This window comes from Oncorhynchus masou, chromosome 1 (assembly GCF_036934945.1).
Source record: "Oncorhynchus masou masou isolate Uvic2021 chromosome 1, UVic_Omas_1.1, whole genome shotgun sequence".
NCBI classification, from domain to species: Eukaryota; Metazoa; Chordata; class Actinopteri; order Salmoniformes; family Salmonidae; genus Oncorhynchus; species Oncorhynchus masou.
In genome coordinates, this window is record NC_088212.1 from 73,631,101 (window position 1) to 73,650,528 (window position 19,428).

Consider the following 19,428-nt stretch of genomic DNA (forward strand, 5'->3'; position numbering starts at 1 on the left):
TGTGCAGGCCAGTCAAGTGCTTCCACACCGATGTCGACAAAACATTTCTGTATGAACCTCGCTTTGTGCAGGGATGCATTGTCATGCTGAAACAGGAAAGGTCCTTCCCCAAACTGTTGCCACAAAGTCGGAAACACAGAATCGTCTAGAATGTCATTGCATGCTGTAGCTTTAAGATTTCCCTTCACTGCGACTAAGGTGCCCAGCACAAACAATGAAAAACAACCCAGAACATTATTCCTCCTCCACCAAACTTTACAGTTGACACTATGGATTCGGTTAGATAGCGTTCTCCTGGCACCAAACCCAGATTCATCCATCGGACTGCCAGATGGTGAAGCGTGATTCATCACTCCAGTGAACGCTTTTCCACTGCTCCAGAGTCCAATGGTTGCGAGCTTTACACCACTTCAGCCGACGCTTGGCACTGCGCATGGTGATCTTAGACTTAGAACAATTCTTGTTCTGACGTTGCTTCCAGAGGCAGTTTGGAACTTGGTAGTGAGTGTTGCAACTGAGGACAAACGATTAGCACTCGGCAGTCCCATTCTGTGAGCGTGTGTGGCCTATCACTTCGGGGCTGAGCCGTTGTTGCTCTTAGACATTTCTACTTCACAGTAACAGCTCTAGCACGGCAGACGGTGCCACGTTGAAAGTCACTGAGCTCTTCAGTAAGACCATTCTACTGCCAATGTTTGTCTTGAATGTCTGTGTGCTCAATTTTATACACCTGTCAGCAACAGGTGTGGCAGAAATAGCTGAATCCATTAATTTGAAGTGGTGTCCACATACCTTTGTATATATAGTGTACCTCATCCCTACTGTATAATACGTTGGAGGATCTTTAATGTTATGGGGCTATTTTTGCTTCCAATGGTCCTGGGGCTCTTGTTAAGGTCAACGGAATCATGAACTTTACCAAATAGCAGGACATTTTATCCAAAAACCTGGATGCCTCTGCCAGGAGGCTGCAACTTGGCCGCAAGGGAATCTTCCAGCAAGTCAATAACCCCAAGCAAACATCAGAATCCACAAAGAAATTGTTAATTGACCACAAAATCAACATTTTGTAATGACCATCTCAGTCTCTGGTCTTGAATCCCAATGAAAACGTGTGGTTTGAATTGAAGAGGGCAGTCCATACGAAGGCTGTAAAGGATCTGGAAAGAATTTGTATTGAGGAATAGTCCAATAAGTCCTTTGTTCTTATTGGCAGTTTGAAGTGACTCAAAGCCAATTTTCCATATCCGATTTGAATCTGTTCTTTTTCCTGCGGTCTGGACATCTAAAAAGCACATGGAATCTGATATTTCAAGCCACATTTCAAACCACCTTCGTAGGTGGTGTGAAGTCGGATACAAATCGGATTCCTGGCCATGTGACTTGTCTGAACGGTCAAATCTGATTGATTTGCTCTTAAGTGGTTTTTAGACTGTTATTTGGAATATCTTGTTGCTTGCTAGCTACTCTGTTGAGTTTGACAAGAACATGTGGTAGCTACGTAAAAAGCTTGTTAATTGTTTACAAACACATTTGTGAACACCTACCTAGTTGACTACTGTGGCCAAAAAGTACTTGTTATGAAAGTTGGATCATCTTATCCTTTGAGGCTTTAGAAGTGTTCTTACACTATGATGTTGAACATTCAAAGCAACTGTGAAACGTACATCACAGGCATTGTTTTCATCTTAGCTTGCTACATAACTTCTGACTGATAGGAAGCACGAGCATCACCACCAATCAGCCTACATGACTGCACACACCCGTCGTTACTAAGACAAGTAGCATAGCCATGTCAGCAAATGACTGCTGTCTGAACACACACACCCGTCGTTACTATGACAAGTAGCATAGCCATGTCAGCAAATGACTGCTGTCTGAACACACACCCGTCGTTACTAAGACAAGTAGCATAGCCATGTCAGCAAATGACTGCTGTCTGAACACACACACCCGTCGTTACTATGACAAGTAGCATAGCCATGTCAGCAAATGACTGCTGTCTGAACACACACACCCGTCGTTACTATGACAAGTAGCATAGCCATGTCAGCAAATGACTGCTGTCTGAACACACACACCCGTCGTTACTATGACAAGTAGCATAGCCATGTCAGCAAATGACTGCTGTCTGAACACACACACCCGTCGTTACTATGACAAGTAGCATAGCCATGTCAGCAAATGACTGCTGTCTGAACACACACACCCGTCGTTACTATGACAAGTAGCATAGCCATGTCAGCAAATGACTGCTGTCTGAACACACACCCGTCGTTACTATGAAAAGTAGCATAGCCATGTCAGCAAATGACTGCTGTCTGAACACACACACCCGTCGTTACTATGACAAGTAGCATAGCCATGTCAGCAAATGACTGCTGTCTGAACACACACACCCGCCATTACTATGACAAGTAGCATAGCCATGTCAGCAAATGACTGCTGTCTGAACACACACACCCGCCATTACTATGACAAGTAGCATAGCCATGTCAGCAAATGACTGCTGTCTGAACACACACACCCGTCGTTACTATGACAAGTAGCATAGCCATGTCAGCAAATGACTGCTGTCTGAACACACACACCCGTCGTTACTATGACAAGTAGCATAGCCATGTCAGCAAATGACTGCTGTCTGAACACACACCCGTCGTTACTATGACAAGTAGCATAGCCATGTCAGCAAATGACTGCTGTCTGAACACACACCCGTCGTTACTATGACAAGTAGCATAGCCATGTCAGCAAATGACTGCTGTCTGAACACACACACCCGTCGTTACTATGACAAGTAGCATAGCCATGTCAGCAAATGACTGCTGTCTGAACACACACCCGTCGTTACTATGACAAGTAGAATAGCCATGTCAGCAAATGACTGCTGTCTGAACACACACACCCGTCGTTACTATGACAAGTAGCATAGCCATGTCAGCAAATGACTGCTGTCTGAACACACACACCCGTCGTTACTATGACAAGTAGCATAGCCATGTCAGCAAATGACTGCTGTCTGAACACACACACCCGTCGTTACTATGACAAGTAGCATAGCCATGTCAGCAAATGATTGCTGTCTGAACACACACACCCGCCATTACTATGACAAGTAGCATAGCCATGTCAGCAAATGACTGCTGTCTGAACACACACACCCGCCATTACTATGACAAGTAGCATAGCCATGTCAGCAAATGACTGCTGTCTGAACACACACACCCGTCATTACTATGACAAGTAGCATAGCCATGTCAGCAAATGACTGCTGTCTGAACACACACACCCGTCGTTACTATGACAAGTAGCATAGACATGTCAGCAAATGACTGCTGTCTGAACACACACACCCGTCGTTACTATGACAAGTAGCATAGCCATGTCAGCAAATGACTGCTGTCTGAACACACACACCGTCGTTACTATGACAAGTAGCATAGCCATGTCAGCAAATGACTGCTGTCTGAACACACACACCCGTCGTTACTATGACAAGTAGCATAGCCATGTCAGCAAATGATTGCTGTCTGAACACACACACCCGCCATTACTATGACAAGTAGCATAGCCATGTCAGCAAATGACTGCTGTCTGAACACACACACCCGCCATTACTATGACAAGTAGCATAGCCATGTCAGCAAATGACTGCTGTCTGAACACACACACCCGTCATTACTATGACAAGTAGCATAGCCATGTCAGCAAATGACTGCTGTCTGAACACACACACCCGTCGTTACTATGACAAGTAGCATAGCCATGTCAGCAAATGACTGCTGTCTGAACACACACCCGTCGTTACTATGACAAGTAGCATAGCCATGTCAGCAAATGACTGCTGTCTGAACACACACACCCGTCGTTACTATGACAAGTAGCATAGCCATGTCAGCAAATGACTGCTGTCTGAACACACACACCCGTCGTTACTATGACAAGTAGCATAGCCATGTCAGCAAATGACTGCTGTCTGAACACACACACGTCCGTGTGTGCATCATGCATGTGTGTGTGTGTGACAGCCCTGACCACGAGTTCCATAGGTCAGACACTCTGGTTGTGTTAGCAGAACAAGTCATTTTATTAGCATGGCCTATTGTTGAGCTCTTTCTCAGCCGGTGGTAAACTGAGGATTCTGTAAGCTGCTTAGCTGTTCATTGAGGGACCCAATCATTTTTTAACTTGGGTTTTATTTATGGTGGTTGTCACCAGTGCTTTGCATATGCCCTTAGAGTTTATTTAATGTTTTTGCACATGTTGCAGCTGACTTTGGAAAATGCAAGGTGCTATTCGACATGCTACTAATGGTCTAATTTGGCTCCCTCCATTAGGCTCCACCACTGTGACAGAAAGTGTGTGTTACAGTAGGACACAGAATTAAACTCTCCATCTGTTTTGATAAATATATCTCATGTGTACTGTTAGTCACACCTCTTTAATGTGCTGTCAGATGTTTTACATCACTTGGTCACTGTGCCAAGGTATTTTAATAGCAAGTGGAGGGTAGAAAATAATTACAGTAATATAATTCTGGTAATAGAAGTAGTGTTATCTAATTTACCGTTATTCAGAAACATTTGCTGTGTTACAGGAAGAGGGAAAAGCCACCACCCCCAACACAACAGGAGCAACCAGACTGTAGAGCGCTAGCTTGGACAAATTGGATACACCTGGATAATTAAAGTCATGCACATAAATTAATGACCTCTTTACCTATTTATTGGGTCTCCACACAGTCAAGACTCAGGAGTGCAAAAAGAGGTCCCTCGGCAAGGTGGAATATGAGTATTCTTATTGTTTAAACCCAGAGCTTTAGGCCTAGAGGAAATGGTCTTGCCATTAGGCTGGTATTAGGATTAGGATTTTGAAAAGGGGTGAAGGTAAGGGCTATAGGTTTAGGCTTGGATTTGTAAGATTTATGATGAAGCTGGGAATAATTATCATTTCTACACTAGGAATGGGCATGAGTAATCAAGTACTCGAGTACTCAAATGGACGTCAAAGCTCAATCTTTAAACAGAGATAAAAAATCAAATACTGTGAAACTATTTGGTGGAATGTGCTTTGTGGCTGCTGGAACGAGCAAGTGAAATTTTGTCTTGAAGATGTTAATTTGCTTTGACTCTAGTGTTCCATTTGGTCATGGGCATTTGCTGGGCACAACAAAAAAGAAGCCAAGACAAGCATCACACAGTTCTTCTCCCTAAATCCCCTCTCCCCTCCTTGTCTCACTCAATTGCGTTTCTGACTGCTCCCTCCTCACACACAGGCTGAGTTAGTTCTGACTGCTCCCTCCCCACACGCGGGCTGAGTTAGTTCTGACCTCTCCCTCCACACACGGGCTGAGATAGTTCTGACCGCTCCCTCCACAAACGCGGGCTGAGTTAGTTCTGACTGCTCCCTCCACAAACGCGGGCTGAGTTAGTTCTGACTGCTCCCTCCCCACACGCGGGCTGAGTTAGTTCTGACCGCTCCCTCCCCACACGCGGGCTGAGTTAGTTCTGACCGCTCCCTCCCCACACGCGGGCTGAGATAGTTCTGACTGCTCCCTCCACAAACGCGGGCTGAGTTAGTTCTGACTGCTCCCTCCACAAACGCGGGCTGAGATAGTTCTGACCGCTCCCTCCCCACACGTGGGCTGAGATAGTTCTGACCGCTCCCTCCCCACACGCGGGCTGAGTTAGTTCTGACCGCTCCCTCCCCACACGCGGGCTGAGATAGTTCTGATTGCTCCCTCCACAAACGCGGGCTGAGTTAGTTCTGACCGCTCCCTCCACAAACGCGGGCTGAGATAGTTCTGACCGCTCCCTCCCCACACGCGGGCTGAGATAGTTCTGACCGCTCCCTCCCCACACGCGGGCTGAGATAGTTCTGACCGCTCCCTCCCCACACGCGGGCTGAGATAGTTCTGACCGCTCCCTCCACAAACGCGGGCTGAGATAGTTCTGACCACTCCCTCCCCACACGCGGGCTGAGATAGTTCTGACTGCTCCCTCCCCACACGCGGGCTGAGATAGTTCTGACCGCTCCCTCCACACATGGGGGCTGTGTTAGTTCTGACTGCTCCCTCACACATGGGGGCTGAGTTAGTTCTGACCGCTCCCTCCACACGGGGGCTGAGTTAGTTCTGACTGCTCCCTCCACATGGGGGCTGAGTTAGTTCTGACCGCTCCCTCCACACATGGGGGCTGTGTTAGTTCTGACTGCTCCCTCCACACATGGGGGCTGAGTTAGTTGCGACCGCTCCCTCCACATGGGGGCTGTGTTAGTTCTGACTGCTCCCTCCACACATGGGGGCTGAGTTAGTTGTGAACGCTCCCTCCACACATGGTGGCTGTGTTAGTTCTGACTGCTCCCTCACACACGGGGGCTGAGTGCGCAGTTGTGAACACAAGGTCCTGTTAAGGCTACAGAAATAATGCCTGTAAAAATGGATCTATCTGACGGGATACACAAGCTACATTCCATGCCAAATTATGACAGTTTTATCACAAATTCAAAATGGACTGGTTGATTGAAGGAGGAAAAATATGTGTTACAACAATGAGCTGCAGTTTTGGAATAATTGCATCCTGTCTATTTTCCGCTTAGGCTACTTTGTGAACTGCTAGTGCCATTTAGAATTAGCTAGCCTAGGCTACACAGGTTCCACACTGAAAATATGCAAAAACTTTAGTTTGATTAAGACAGAGCGTATTTTCATTGGAATCATTGAGCATAAGGCTACTTACCAAACAGATGTCCTGGCCATAATTCATCACCATGCAGTGTTCAATGTGGAATTATTTATCCATTTAGAAACTTCCAAAGAACAGGCAGAATAAACAAATTTGAACTTCTGTACAGTATATCGAAAAGAAGACCCTGAAAAAAATTGTCTTTCAACTCGCCAAATTGAGCGCCGTTTCAAATGATCACTTTTTGAGAATAACTATTCCAGAATTGAGATGTGCATCATTTCACGCTTGAAACTTTTTTCGTTTGGACAAAGATTCTGTTATATTTTATTCTGTTATATTACATCATGTTTTTACTATAAAATAGGTGTGTCTTGACAGTGATAAGGGCTTTGGAAATAAGAGCTTCGTGTCTGCTAAATTAACAAAACAATGCTATGCCATATGCTTCTACTAGCAAGCTCCACTGCTGAGGTTACTTCCTTTTTAAAGATTGTGTTCCATGATATAATATAACCAGTTGATATTACGGTTTAAATAAATTATTATTAAATGGCACTTGCTTTTTTAACCTTTATTTAACTCGGCAAGTCAGTTAAGAACAAATTCTTATTCCCAATGACAGCCTACTGGGGAACAGTGCCTTGTTCAGGGGCAGAACGACAGATTTTCACCTTGTCAGCTCAGGTATTCGATCCAGCAACCTTTCGGTTACAGGCCCAACGCTCTAACCACTAAGCTACCTGCCACCCCATTGACTAAATATTTATATATGGGGCAATTTAGCTGTTATGATTTGTTATCTGTAGTGGTTATGATAAATGTACACCTATGTTTTTCATCAAATCAAATCAAATTTTATTTGTCACATACACATGGTTGGCAGATGTTAATGCGAGTGTAGCGAAATGCTTGTGCTTCTAGTTCCGACAATGCAGTAATAACCAACAAGTAATCTAACTAACAATTCCAAAACTACTGTCTTATACACACAAGTGTAAGGGGATAAAGAATATGTATATAAAGATATATGAATGAGTGATGGTACAGAGCAGCATAGGCAAGATACAGTAGATGGTATCGAGTACAGTATATACATATGAGATGAGTATGTAAACAAAGTTGCATAGTTAAAGTGGCTAGTGATACATGTATTACATAAAGATGCAGTAGATGATATAGAGTACAATATATACGTATACATATGAGATGAATAATGTAGGGTATGTAAACATTATATTAGGTAGCATTGTTTAAAGTGGCTAGTGATATATTTTACATCCTTTCCCATCAATTCCCATTATTAAAGTGGCTGGAGTTGAGTCAGTGTGTTGGCAGCAGCCACTCAATGTTAGTGGTTGCTGTTTAACAGTCTGATGGCCTTGAGATATAAGTTGTTTTTCAGTCTCTCGGTCTCAGCTTTGATGCACCTGTTCTGACCTCGCCTTCTGGATGATAGTGGGGTGAACAGGCAGTGGCTCGGGTGGTTGTTGTCCTTGATGATCTTTATGGCCTTCCTGTAACATCGGGTGGTGTAGGTGTCCTGGAGGGCAGGTAGTTTGCCCCCGGTGATGCGTTGTGCAGACCTCACTACCCTCTGGAGAGCCTTACGGTTGTGGGCGGAGCAATTGCCGTACCAGGCGGTGATACAGCCCCACCTCTTCAAGGAATACCTAGGATAGGATAAGTAATCCTTCTCACCCCCCCCCCCCCTTAAATGATTTAGATGCACTATTGTACAGTGGCTGTTCCACTGGATGTCAGAAGGTGAATTCACCAATTTGTAAGTCGCTCTGGATAAGAGCGTCTGCTAAATGACTTAAATGTAAATGTAAAATACAGCCCGCCAGGATGCTCTCGATTGTGCATCTGTAGAAGTTTATGAGTGCTTTTGGTGACAAGCCGAATTTCTTCAGCCTCCTGAGGTTGAAGAGGCGCTGCTGCGCCTTCTTCACGATGCTGTCTGTGTGGGTGGACCAATTCAGTTTGTCTGTGATGTGTATGCCGAGGAACTTAAAACCTACTACCCTCTCCACTACTGTACATGCGAGTACTCAAACAGTAAAATAATGTCAAATGCCTAAATTCATCTTGTACTATTTTTGTCCCAGACATGAGACTTCCGAGCATGGTTGGGGTCTTGAGGGTCTGTAGATTGGTGCAGTGAAGTTCATAATGCCCATGTTAACAAAAGGTTCACATCTCTCCCCCTCGCTGTTTCTGAACATGACCTTGGGAGGCCGAACTCATTCCAGAAATTTTGCCTCTAATAAAGCACTCTTTAAAAGTGCTAGTGCATGTTAATGGGTGGTAACGCTTGTTCAGAATGGCATCCGTTCCCTGTCTGTGACACGACTCTCTCTCTCCCTCTGCCACACAGACACACAGAGTGATGATCTGATGATCCCCAGGCTGTTTCTGTTCTCTCTTTCCGCATTTCTATCTCTGTCTCGGTTCGCCCCCTTCTTCTCTCCCCTCCATCTCCCTTGTTCACATCTGTCTCTTTCCACAGAGACACAGAGACGAACCTATTGCCATGCTGATAAGAGGAAGAGAGATGGATATGCAAGATGTTGGCAGAAGGGTTATGAGATGGGCAGGCAGACAGATGTGTGGAGAGATAGTCGACCAGACAGACGAACTGACCGGATGTGAAAGGACAGACATCGAGCAGACACCCGACAGCAGACACCTAAATAGACAGACTCCTGAAAACAGAGAGAGAGAGAGTCAAAGAGAGCGCGAGTGACATATCGCTCCACATACAGGCCCCCAGCCCAACAGCCAGACAGGCTGTGGACGCAAAAGCAGGGGCCAGAGGAGGTGTGTCCATTTGGGGTTATGTTTAATGGACTCCCCTGTCAAAAGCACTCAGCACTCCAGTCCATCACAGTGTTGTGGGGCAGGGTTAACACTGTTCTCGGGTCTAACTGCCAGTAATGAAGTCATAAAGCACTCCACACAGGGACCTTAAAGTGATGGAGCCAGACGGAGGCACCGCCACTGGCTAATTATCTTTGCACTGAGGTTATCAGACCCAGGTGTTTGCATCTGACCACAAAAGACTGGCTTTTCCACATGGCTCCAAAGGCCAGGGTGTCTGTGTGTGTCTGGCTGAGGGACTGAAAAACAGAGAGAGAGACGTGTGTAGGGCCCTATAAAATCCACTATGTGGAGAACACGGACAGAATCACAGAATCCAACACTATTTAAAAAATGATTGAACTTAGTAGGGAATCAAATAAATGTATTGGAAATTAATTAATTAGCTCAAGTTGAAATCAAATCCAATGTTATTGGTCAGATATACATAGTTAGCAGATGTTATTGCGAGTGTAGCGAGATGCTTGTAAATGCTTGTTTATCATGAGACATTAACAGAATGTATCAGTGATTTGTATTTCATGCCACCTTCTGAAGAGGCAACGAGAATTCCCCCTGTCTGTGTATGTATGGTGCATGCAGCTACCACTTTGTGTCGCCGTTAGTGATGATGCTAAAAATGATTCTGGGAGATGGAAAATCTTTCCCAAAAACCTAACTACAATGTAGCCTATGCTTACCTGGCAGAATGATATAATGATTATTTGCATCAATCAGGTGGGTATTTGTTTAGCAAACTCTACCATCACGTGTGCTACAAAATTCTTAGGTGTGCACTGGAATTAAATGGTAACTACACTCCAAAATCTAAATGTCCCCAGAAATTTCCCAGACTCAAAGGTGGTCTCCTGTTGTGGTTTAAGAATTGTTGTTGTTGACTTAGAACATCCAATTGAGTTGTTTTTCTATTAAAAAAGTGTGATTTTGAGTTCGAAAACCTGAAAAAAATGGGGAAAGCGGAAACCTGGAAAAATAAAACAGAGAAAACGGAATGTGGGGAAAAACTAAACGAAATCAGACGAAAAATAAAACACACGTGTGTGTTTCTCTGTAACAGTCTTTGCAAGAGAAAATGAGTCCTGTGTCTATGTATAGTTGAACAGTGCTGGAAAGACTCAAACCCCGTAGTAGATGTGTTCACTCACATCAGGTGGACGGATTACGTGATCTGTGTGCAAGTGTGACTGATTCACCATGAGACTGGCTGGCACCCTTCGCATAGCCCTGTCACAGAGTCCTGCCTAATGCACCCAGACACCTCTGCCCCCTCTGGGGACCCTCCTATTGAGCAGTAGCAGGACTCTATTCCCATAATCCCTCTCTCGTCTCCAATCATCTCCTCTCTTCTCCTCCCTATGCTCTCATCTCCTCTCCTTTCCCCTCACACCCTGGACCAATCAAGCCCTGCTGATTGGGAAATTATGTGATGTGGTTCAGAGGATGTGCATAATGTATGTGTGAGCATGCTCCTCCATAATTGGTCTGGGGGAAGTTGGGATGCACAGAGCATGTATGTGTCATGTAATGGGTCTGTGTATGTGTATGTCTGTGTTCTGTTCCGGTGTAAACAGGATTGTCAGTAGTTTATGAAGGGTTAAGGGATTAATGTTTATCCCTATCTCCCTCTCCAACTCCGCTTCACCATCCCTACTCGCCCCATCTGTGTTAGAGAGAGAGACAGCAGCTAGATTAGACAGGAGAAGGAAAGGGAAGGGAAGAGCTGATGGGAGGATGGTAATATCGCAGTAATGGTGTCACATGCAGAACATTGAAATAATATTTTTGTAGTTTATTTTGGCATTGACTGTAAGGGGACCACGGTTACCATGATGGTTACTGATTGTGTCGATATAGTAAGCGAGATCTAAGTGAATTTATGTGTTGAAGATACTTTTGTATATATACTGTATGTGGACCGCCCTTCAAATCAGTGGATTTGGCTATTTCAGCCACACCTGTTGCCGACAGGTGTATAAAATTTAGCACACAGCCATGCAATCTCCATAGACAATCTTTGGCAGTAGAATGGCCTTACTGAAGATCTCAGTGACTTTCAGCGTGGCAACGTCATAGGGTGCCACCTTTCCAGCAAGTCAGTTCGTCAAATTTCTACCATGCTAGAGCTGTCTCGGTCAACTGTAAGTGCTGTTATTGTGAAGGGGAAACTTCTAGGAGCAACAACGGCTCAGCTATGCAGTGGTAGGCCGCACAAGCTCACAGAATGGGAGCGCCGAGTGCTGAAGCGCTAAGCACATTAAAATCATCTGTCCTCGGTTGTACCACTCACTACTGAGTTCCAAACTGCCTCTGGAAGCAACGTCCGCACAATAACTGTTCATCGGGAGCTTCATGAAATGGGTTTCCATGGCCAAGCAGCCACACACAAGCCTAAGATCACCATGCGAAATGTCAAGCGTCGGCTGGAGTGATGTAAAGCTTGCCACAATTGGACTCCGGAGCAGTGGAAATGCATTCACTGGAGTGATGAATCATGCTTCACCCCCTGGCAGTCCAACCGACGAATCTGGGTTTGGCGGATGCCAGGAGAACGCTACATGCCCCAATGTATAGTGCCAATTGTAAAGTTTGGTGGAGGAGGAATAATGATCTGGGGCTGTTTTTCATAATCCAGGCTAGGCCCCTTAGTTCCAGTGAATTTAAATCTTAACGCTACAGCATACATTGACATTCTAAATGATTATGTCCTTCCAACTTTGTGGCAACAGTTTGGGGAAGGCCCTTTCCTGTTTCAGCATGACAATGTCTCCGTGCACAAAGCGAGGTCCATACAGAAATGTTTTGTCGAGATTGGTGTGGATAAACATGACTGGCCTGCCCAGAGCCCTGACCTCAACCCTATCGAACACCTTTGGAATGAATTGGAACGCCGACTCCAAGCCTGGCCCAATCACCTAACATCAGTGCCTGACTTCAGTAATACTCTTGTGGCTGATTGGAAGCAAGTCCCTGCAACAATGTTCCAACAAGCCTTCCCAGAAGAGTGGATGCTGTTATAGCAGCAAAGGGGGGACCTACTCCGTATTAATGCCCATGACTTTGGAATGAGATGTTCGCAGAGCAGGTGTCTATATCATTTTGGTCATGTAGTGTAGCTCTGTATAGCTCACTCAGCAGTACATTCTGTTGGTAGTAGGATACTCTCCTGGAGGTGTTGTGGATGTTCTGTGTGGATTTTTATGCGCATTTCTCTTTGTTGCAACTTGCAATCCGTGTGTCATTATACCCTGATAAAGACAGCTTGTCTGTCGAAACATTGGTTATTAAATTATTGCATCTGTGCTCCTAGAGTGAGGCCTCTCCTTTTATTTTTCAAGTGTTCTACTCTGCTAGCCAGCACCTCGCCTAAACAGGTGTGTGCTTCTTTCGCCTCCGCAACTTGCAATCCAACTGTTCCTTGGCTCTACCTGCACTTTAGACAGCAGCACCTCTGAGATCTTTAGCAGTGGACTTTCAGAAATGTTTTTGTTTTATTTGGGGGGAAACTCAACTTTACCAACTGGGCTGAAAACACTCCATTTCTTTCATCGTCCCCTCTCCCCCTTCTCAACCCAACCTCTACCCCTCTCTCTCTCTCTTTCTCTCCTCACCACCCCTAAATATTTTCTTCCTCCTTACTTAGGTGTTATTTTCTTTCTTCCTGATTTAGCATTGTTTTTTGGCTTGGTCATTAAGAAATGCAGTGGCCATGACTGAAGCCAAACGAGAGTTGTCTTGGGGTGGAGGGGTGGTTTAATGTAGGTGTCTCTTGTGTGTTCGCACATGGCAAGCGGTTGCACATTGTTTCTGTCAAAACAGTTAGTCATTTACCCTTCTAGAGAACTTAACACTCTAACCACGTCTTGTATCTTGAAGTAACCAATGTCAAACCAACGTTGCTATCTTTGGGGATAGTTAGGGACCGTCAATGAATTACCCAATATTTTCATGTTGCACATCTTTTAGTTGTCTCATTAAATACTTTCAATATTTGTACATGAATTTCCACAATTTATAGTTGGTTTGAGGATTTTAAGTCTATTGACATTTGGAGCAATTGACATTTTAAAATATTGCCCCATGTAAATTGTGTGATTGACTGATGGTCCCTAACTAGCCTCATAGGGATATCAAATGTCAAACAAAATTGACCATGGTCATTACGATTCGGTCACTGTGCTCCAAATTGATGATTACTTGGTGCTGCCAGCTGTGGGTATGTGGACAGGATTGAAATAAACCCAACCGAAGGAAAACTGTTACGGTACTCTTCTTTCTGTAACATACCATTTTTTCCTATCATCTCACAAATCTCAGTTTTGGACAAGACTGACTTTATGACCAAATGTATCCTATTGACACTTTGTAGTACATTTTGACACTAGAATACATCTTTCTGACTCATATCTATGCCTCATAGGCTGTTTTCAAAACAAGAAGTTGCTTTTTAGGGGCAGTCGCTCTTTAAAGCAATTCAACATTCATGATCCTTTCTTGTCTTTGACCTTCCACTCCTCTCCCTCAGTTGACCCGTGACACCTGTAACCCTACAGAAAGCTCATGTTTTAATGCAGCTGCTCCTCCTCTCCTCTCAGAATCCCTCGGTCTCTTACCTTGGCTTCTCTGACCTCAACTCCCCCTCTCTCACCTGCAGTCTCTTCATCTCTGTCCCTGAGTTATGATGACTCAACTGCACACACTCATAGATGGCCTTGTCGCTCAAAACATACCTTTGGATCCTCCTCAGTGAAGGCATGGCTATGAGAAATGGCCTTTGATGGGTCCTGCCTGTGAACTGCTTGGATGTTTTGGCCGGATAAACATACCTGCCAATCAAATAAATTAGGTTTAAGAGTTTTTTGTTGGGACTGCCAGGGCTCCGGATGATAGGCAATGTTGCCTCGTCGTTGAGGGATCGTTTTTCACCTGCTCGGGGGCTACCAAGTAAATAGATGAACGCATTGGCGTAGGGTGACTGTGTAGAAAGCAGCATAGTTTCAGTGATGCTGGCTCACCCTGTAACCCATCTAACATGAGATCTAGTGGCAATATACTGTTACAGGAATGGATCTCAGGTGCTGGTCCTGTAAAATGAGAATAGCCAAGGTGTCAGCTCTTTTTTTCTCTGCTGATGGCTGGTCCTAGTGGCGGGTGGCAGAGTCAAGGGTTCCGCTCCCCAGGTGAGGCTCCACTCTGCTCTGCCTTCCCCGATCCCCCGCCCCCTGGGCCAGACAGACATGCTCCTCTGCTGGTCCCCTGTGACTAATAGCCCTGATTCTGTGTCAGCTTGGGCACAAACACCAGGGGCTGAGTGAGCAGAACACAAGCAGATTAGCACAGCAGGTGAAGGAGAGGAGAGAGAGAGAGGGATGACAGGAGGGAGGTAGAGAGGGAAGAAGGGAGGGGACTCTTCTGACAGCGCACAGGAATCTCACTTAAAGCAGCTATAAATAACTCTGGGTCCTCTCCGCGGTGCACTGAAACAGGTCATCTAGTGAATCATACTGAGTCATTTGTAAATATGAATTTTATCCCTCCAATCAATGCTCTCACAATTGACATGGAGGATAAAATACATTGGTAGTTACTATGTACTGCGATTCTCACAATTCTACAGTATACAATGTATTTATTGCTATTCGATACTGTGATTTTATTGCTATTTGATGTTCCAAACATATTGCTCACTATATGTCTGCTGCAGAGAGGCAAGAGAGAGCAGGAGAAAACAAGTGTTGCTTTTGATCAGTCAGGGAAATAAAAGAGCTGAAAAAATGTTGGCCTACTGTTTAAAACAAAGATGGAGAACCAACTATGAGATGAAAAATACCAGTGTTTTTGCGCCGGTACAGCTGACTAGCACTAGCTAACACTACTCCCAAAAAGTTTATATCGATATGACATTGTCCAAAAAGAATATTGCCATATGTAACTGGATCGATCCCCTCCCCCCATCACTCGTAGTTACAGCAGATGACTTAGTGATTATGCTGATGAAATGATGATGCCGTTATGTGTGTGTGCTTTAGAAGTGGGTCAGTGACCTCCTACTGATGGATCCTCTTCATCTGTCTGGCGAGGTGGAGAGAGAGGTGTCTGGGGAAGACAGACAGCAGCAACCTTTAGTTCAGAGTGAGAAGGATGAGAGCAGCCAGGTGTAGATGCAGGTATACCTGGGACTTTCAGGTAGAGACTGTTATTGACTGGTTGGCCATTTTGCTAGTGTTTTGATTGATGAGCTTGAGCCACTGGCAGTATTTACTGAATGTTTGTTTGACAGTATGAGACATTCCCTATATTCATAATACTGGTAATATGGATCTGTTGGCAGTCTGACTGAGGAAAACAATAGTTTTGAGCAGTGCAGAGAGAAATCAGTTTGTAGACGGTCTAACAGTGCTCTCAGTATTCCTCAGCAATTATTTGAGTCTTCATTGCTTAATGACATTTTGAATATGCATGCATTTGGTACACTACCCGTCACAAAACAGACGTGAATTGCAGTGTAATTTGGTAATTTTTTTATCTATCCGTACAATCCTTAGATACTAGTAGACCAGTGGAGAGGATGGCTGCATGTGGGGGTTAATAGGGGGTTAAAACCCAGAGAGAGTGGGAGGGATTGTTATGGAGGCTATTCTTTCTGGTGAGTAGTTTTAGTCATGTCAGTAGAAAATCATGTAATTACTTGATGAGGGAAAATAGTGTTGGACCGACAGGGGCTCAGAGTGGGAAGATGAAAGAGAAATATCACAACCGAGAGGAACACTCGCTTTATTTTTTGTCGTTTTGTAGTTTGTAATTTTATGGAAACGCCAAAGCTCATCCAGTATATGTGCAATAAAAATTAACTTTCAAGAGGACAGTGATGACATGAGACAATAAGAGCTTGTGCTGTGTGTGTGCTGTGTGTGTGTGCTGAGTGTGCGTTTGCGTGCTTGCATGTGGGTGCTTGCATGTGCTGTGAATGTCTGGCGCTGGAATTAGCCACAGGAGGCTCTCTGTGTGACACCCAGCACAGCGCTGCATGGGGCCTCTCCTGGGGAGAGAGTCAGTGAGAAGGGCCATCCGTGTGACCATATTGTTTTTGCCAGAGCTGTCTTTGTGTTGTTCTCTGTAATAAATCACCTTACTGGGGCAGAACTCATTAGTCTTTATTGATTCATAGTCTCCATGTAAACTATTTGGACCATACAAATATTAGGGGAGTTGTCCCAGTCCTCTTGAAAACATCCCTAACTGCCGCACCCATCCCTGTCCAACAACCATACACACCACAGCTGTAATACAGCAGTCTGATTCAACCCCTTGTTTACACTACCACCACCTTCTGTTAGGCTCGTTGCTATTTTCCACCCTGTTTCCTCAGCTCCATGCAGCCCAGCTGTATCCATCTATCTCTATCCCAGGTTCTTTTACAGCAGCATGGCTGGGCTGGTAGACATATTAAAGCTGCTGTTTAATCATTACAGGAACTCACCGAGCTAATGACCAGGATGCAATTCTCTGCCCTATCAGAAGCATCTAATGGATGTGCCTCTGGGAGATCAAGATGAGTTTCAATATTAGGGTGGGCCAGCCCACGGTAGTAACTGTGGAGCAACCTTACAGCAACCTTACAGAGTCAGGAAGCTAGCTACCTCGGCTTATTTCTCCTCCTGGTTATTATGTATGCTGTACTTAACAGCTCCCCTGTGCCAGGCCAGGTCATTAACTATTTACTGTTAAATCATGTTAGTGTGTTGTTTCTTCCTGGTCTAAGCCTATAGGCTATTCCCCATTTATCTTCAGGGATGGTCATAATGGGGGCTGGTGGCTCCGCTACAACTGTGAAAAACGGTGCCCGGGTGAATTCCGATTCTGTTGCTGTCCACACTGTTCGGGTGAATTCGATTCCGTTGCTGTCCACACTGTTCGGGGGAATTCCGATTCTGTTGCTGTCCACACTATTCGGGTGAATTCCGATTCTGTTGCTGTCTACACTGTTTGGGTGAATTCCGATTCTGTTGCTGTCCACACTGTTCGGGTGAATTCCGATTCCGTTGCTGTCCACACTGTTCGGGTGAATTCCGATTCCGTTGCTGTCCACACTGTTCGGGTGAATTCCGATTCCGTTGCTGTCCACACTGTTTGGGTGAATTCCGATTCTGTTGCTATCCACACTGTTCGGGTGAATTCCGATTCCGTTGCTGTCCACACTGTTCGGGTGAATTCCGATTCTGTCGCTGTCCAGTGGGCTGAATCACTGCTGTTTTTTTTAACCTCCATTGGCTGTTCGGTGCTAATAGATTGTTTGTTTATTCAGTCACACCAACTGGCAACATTGGTCTTCCTTCACAAGTTAGCCTACTTTAAACCAAACAATGACCTTCAGCCATTATGTAGCTTAACAGTGGACTAAATAGGCTAGGAACTGTTTTTCACTGAAACGTATACACTGTAGTCTAATCCATAGCTATGACGAAGGTAAGAGAAGAAGAAAAAAATACTCTGCAATTAAAAATGCCTTCTATACACAGATCCTATAGCTGTTTCTACTTTCTTTTTTTAACATTACAGCAGCATACTGTATATGGTAGGCCTCAGGGTCATCCATTTCATCCTTTAAAAAAATACTGAAAAGATGAAAGACCTCCATGAACCACCTGCCATTATGGCCACTTATCAGCAGCATTATGACATGTTGAATTGCTTTCTGAGTGAGATGACCAGTAATGGATAGTTACAGTATCATTGTCATTGCTCAGGTTCTGTTGAAAACATAATGTCAACTGATTGCTTCCTTTGATGGATGTGTTCTACAAAGGCTACTCACTGTATTATTTTTCTCACAATAGATAGTAGGAAAATAATTTGAACAACATACTGAGCAAAAGGAGAGCAAGAAAGAATGGCGAAAGGTAGGAGGCCTCATGTGGAAATAGAGGAAGGATGACAGGAAATGAAAGAAAGTGTGAGGGAAGAGTGATATGTGGATGGTTTTACCAAGCTACTCCTTCTGTTCTCTGCCATGAACAACTTACAAGACCTGGAGTTTTATGGGGAGGGATGGAGAGAGAGATGGAGAGAGGAATGGAGAGAGAGATGGAGAGAGGAATGGAGAGAGGGATGGAGAGAGGAATGGAGAGAGATGGAGAGAGGGATGGAGAGAGATGGAGAGTGGGATGGAGAGAGAGATGTAGAGAGGAATGGAGCGAGGGATGGAGAGAGATGGAGAGAGAGATGGAGAGAGGAATGGAGCGAGGGATGGAGAGAGATGGAGAGTGGAAGGGATGTGAAATCGAGGAATTGTGTAGGCAGAGGGGAGAATGTAACAGAAAGAATGGGAGGATGAGGTGGAATTGAAGTCCATTGTTTATGCACAATGTTGTTTGCCAACACGTCTTTGCCTTTTGAATTGTCTTGGCAGAGGAGGTGGGCAAGATGAATAGCAAGAGAGGCAGTGATGTAGTTATTTTTATCAGAAATGTGTGAGTGAAAGAGCTTTTATCTGTCAAGCTTGGTCTTGACTTATTGAAAGATGAACAAAAGGCAGGAGGAAGAGCTGCAGTACTGATCATGTACAATGAGACACCAAAGAGGAAGGAAGCTGCAGATTACAAGACTTGTAATTGAACCCTCTTAATGACCATTGTTTTTCTTTTCCTTTGTTTCACCGACTCTGTATTCATTCACCAGCTGTAGATCCTGACACAGATGGGGAAAGTAGACATGATATTTATGCCGGTACATTTGCCCTCTTTTCCTGTCTCTTTCCCTTTTTCTCTTGATAGATTGCTCTGTCTGCAGGTTTGTGATGATGGAGTGGGAGAGAGCATATTAAATAAGCTCATTACAGGCTCCCACTTCCCTCTCCTCCCACACT

The 19,428-nt window shown here is 44.7% G+C and overlaps 1 protein-coding gene across 3 annotated transcripts in view; it reads left to right on the forward strand.

Moving 5' to 3' along the window:
- The window catches only part of LOC135550338 (synaptotagmin-7-like), a 110,165-nt gene that overhangs the window by 32,354 nt on the left and 58,383 nt on the right, over positions 1-19,428 (forward strand). The gene's annotated exons all lie outside the window — the stretch shown is intronic.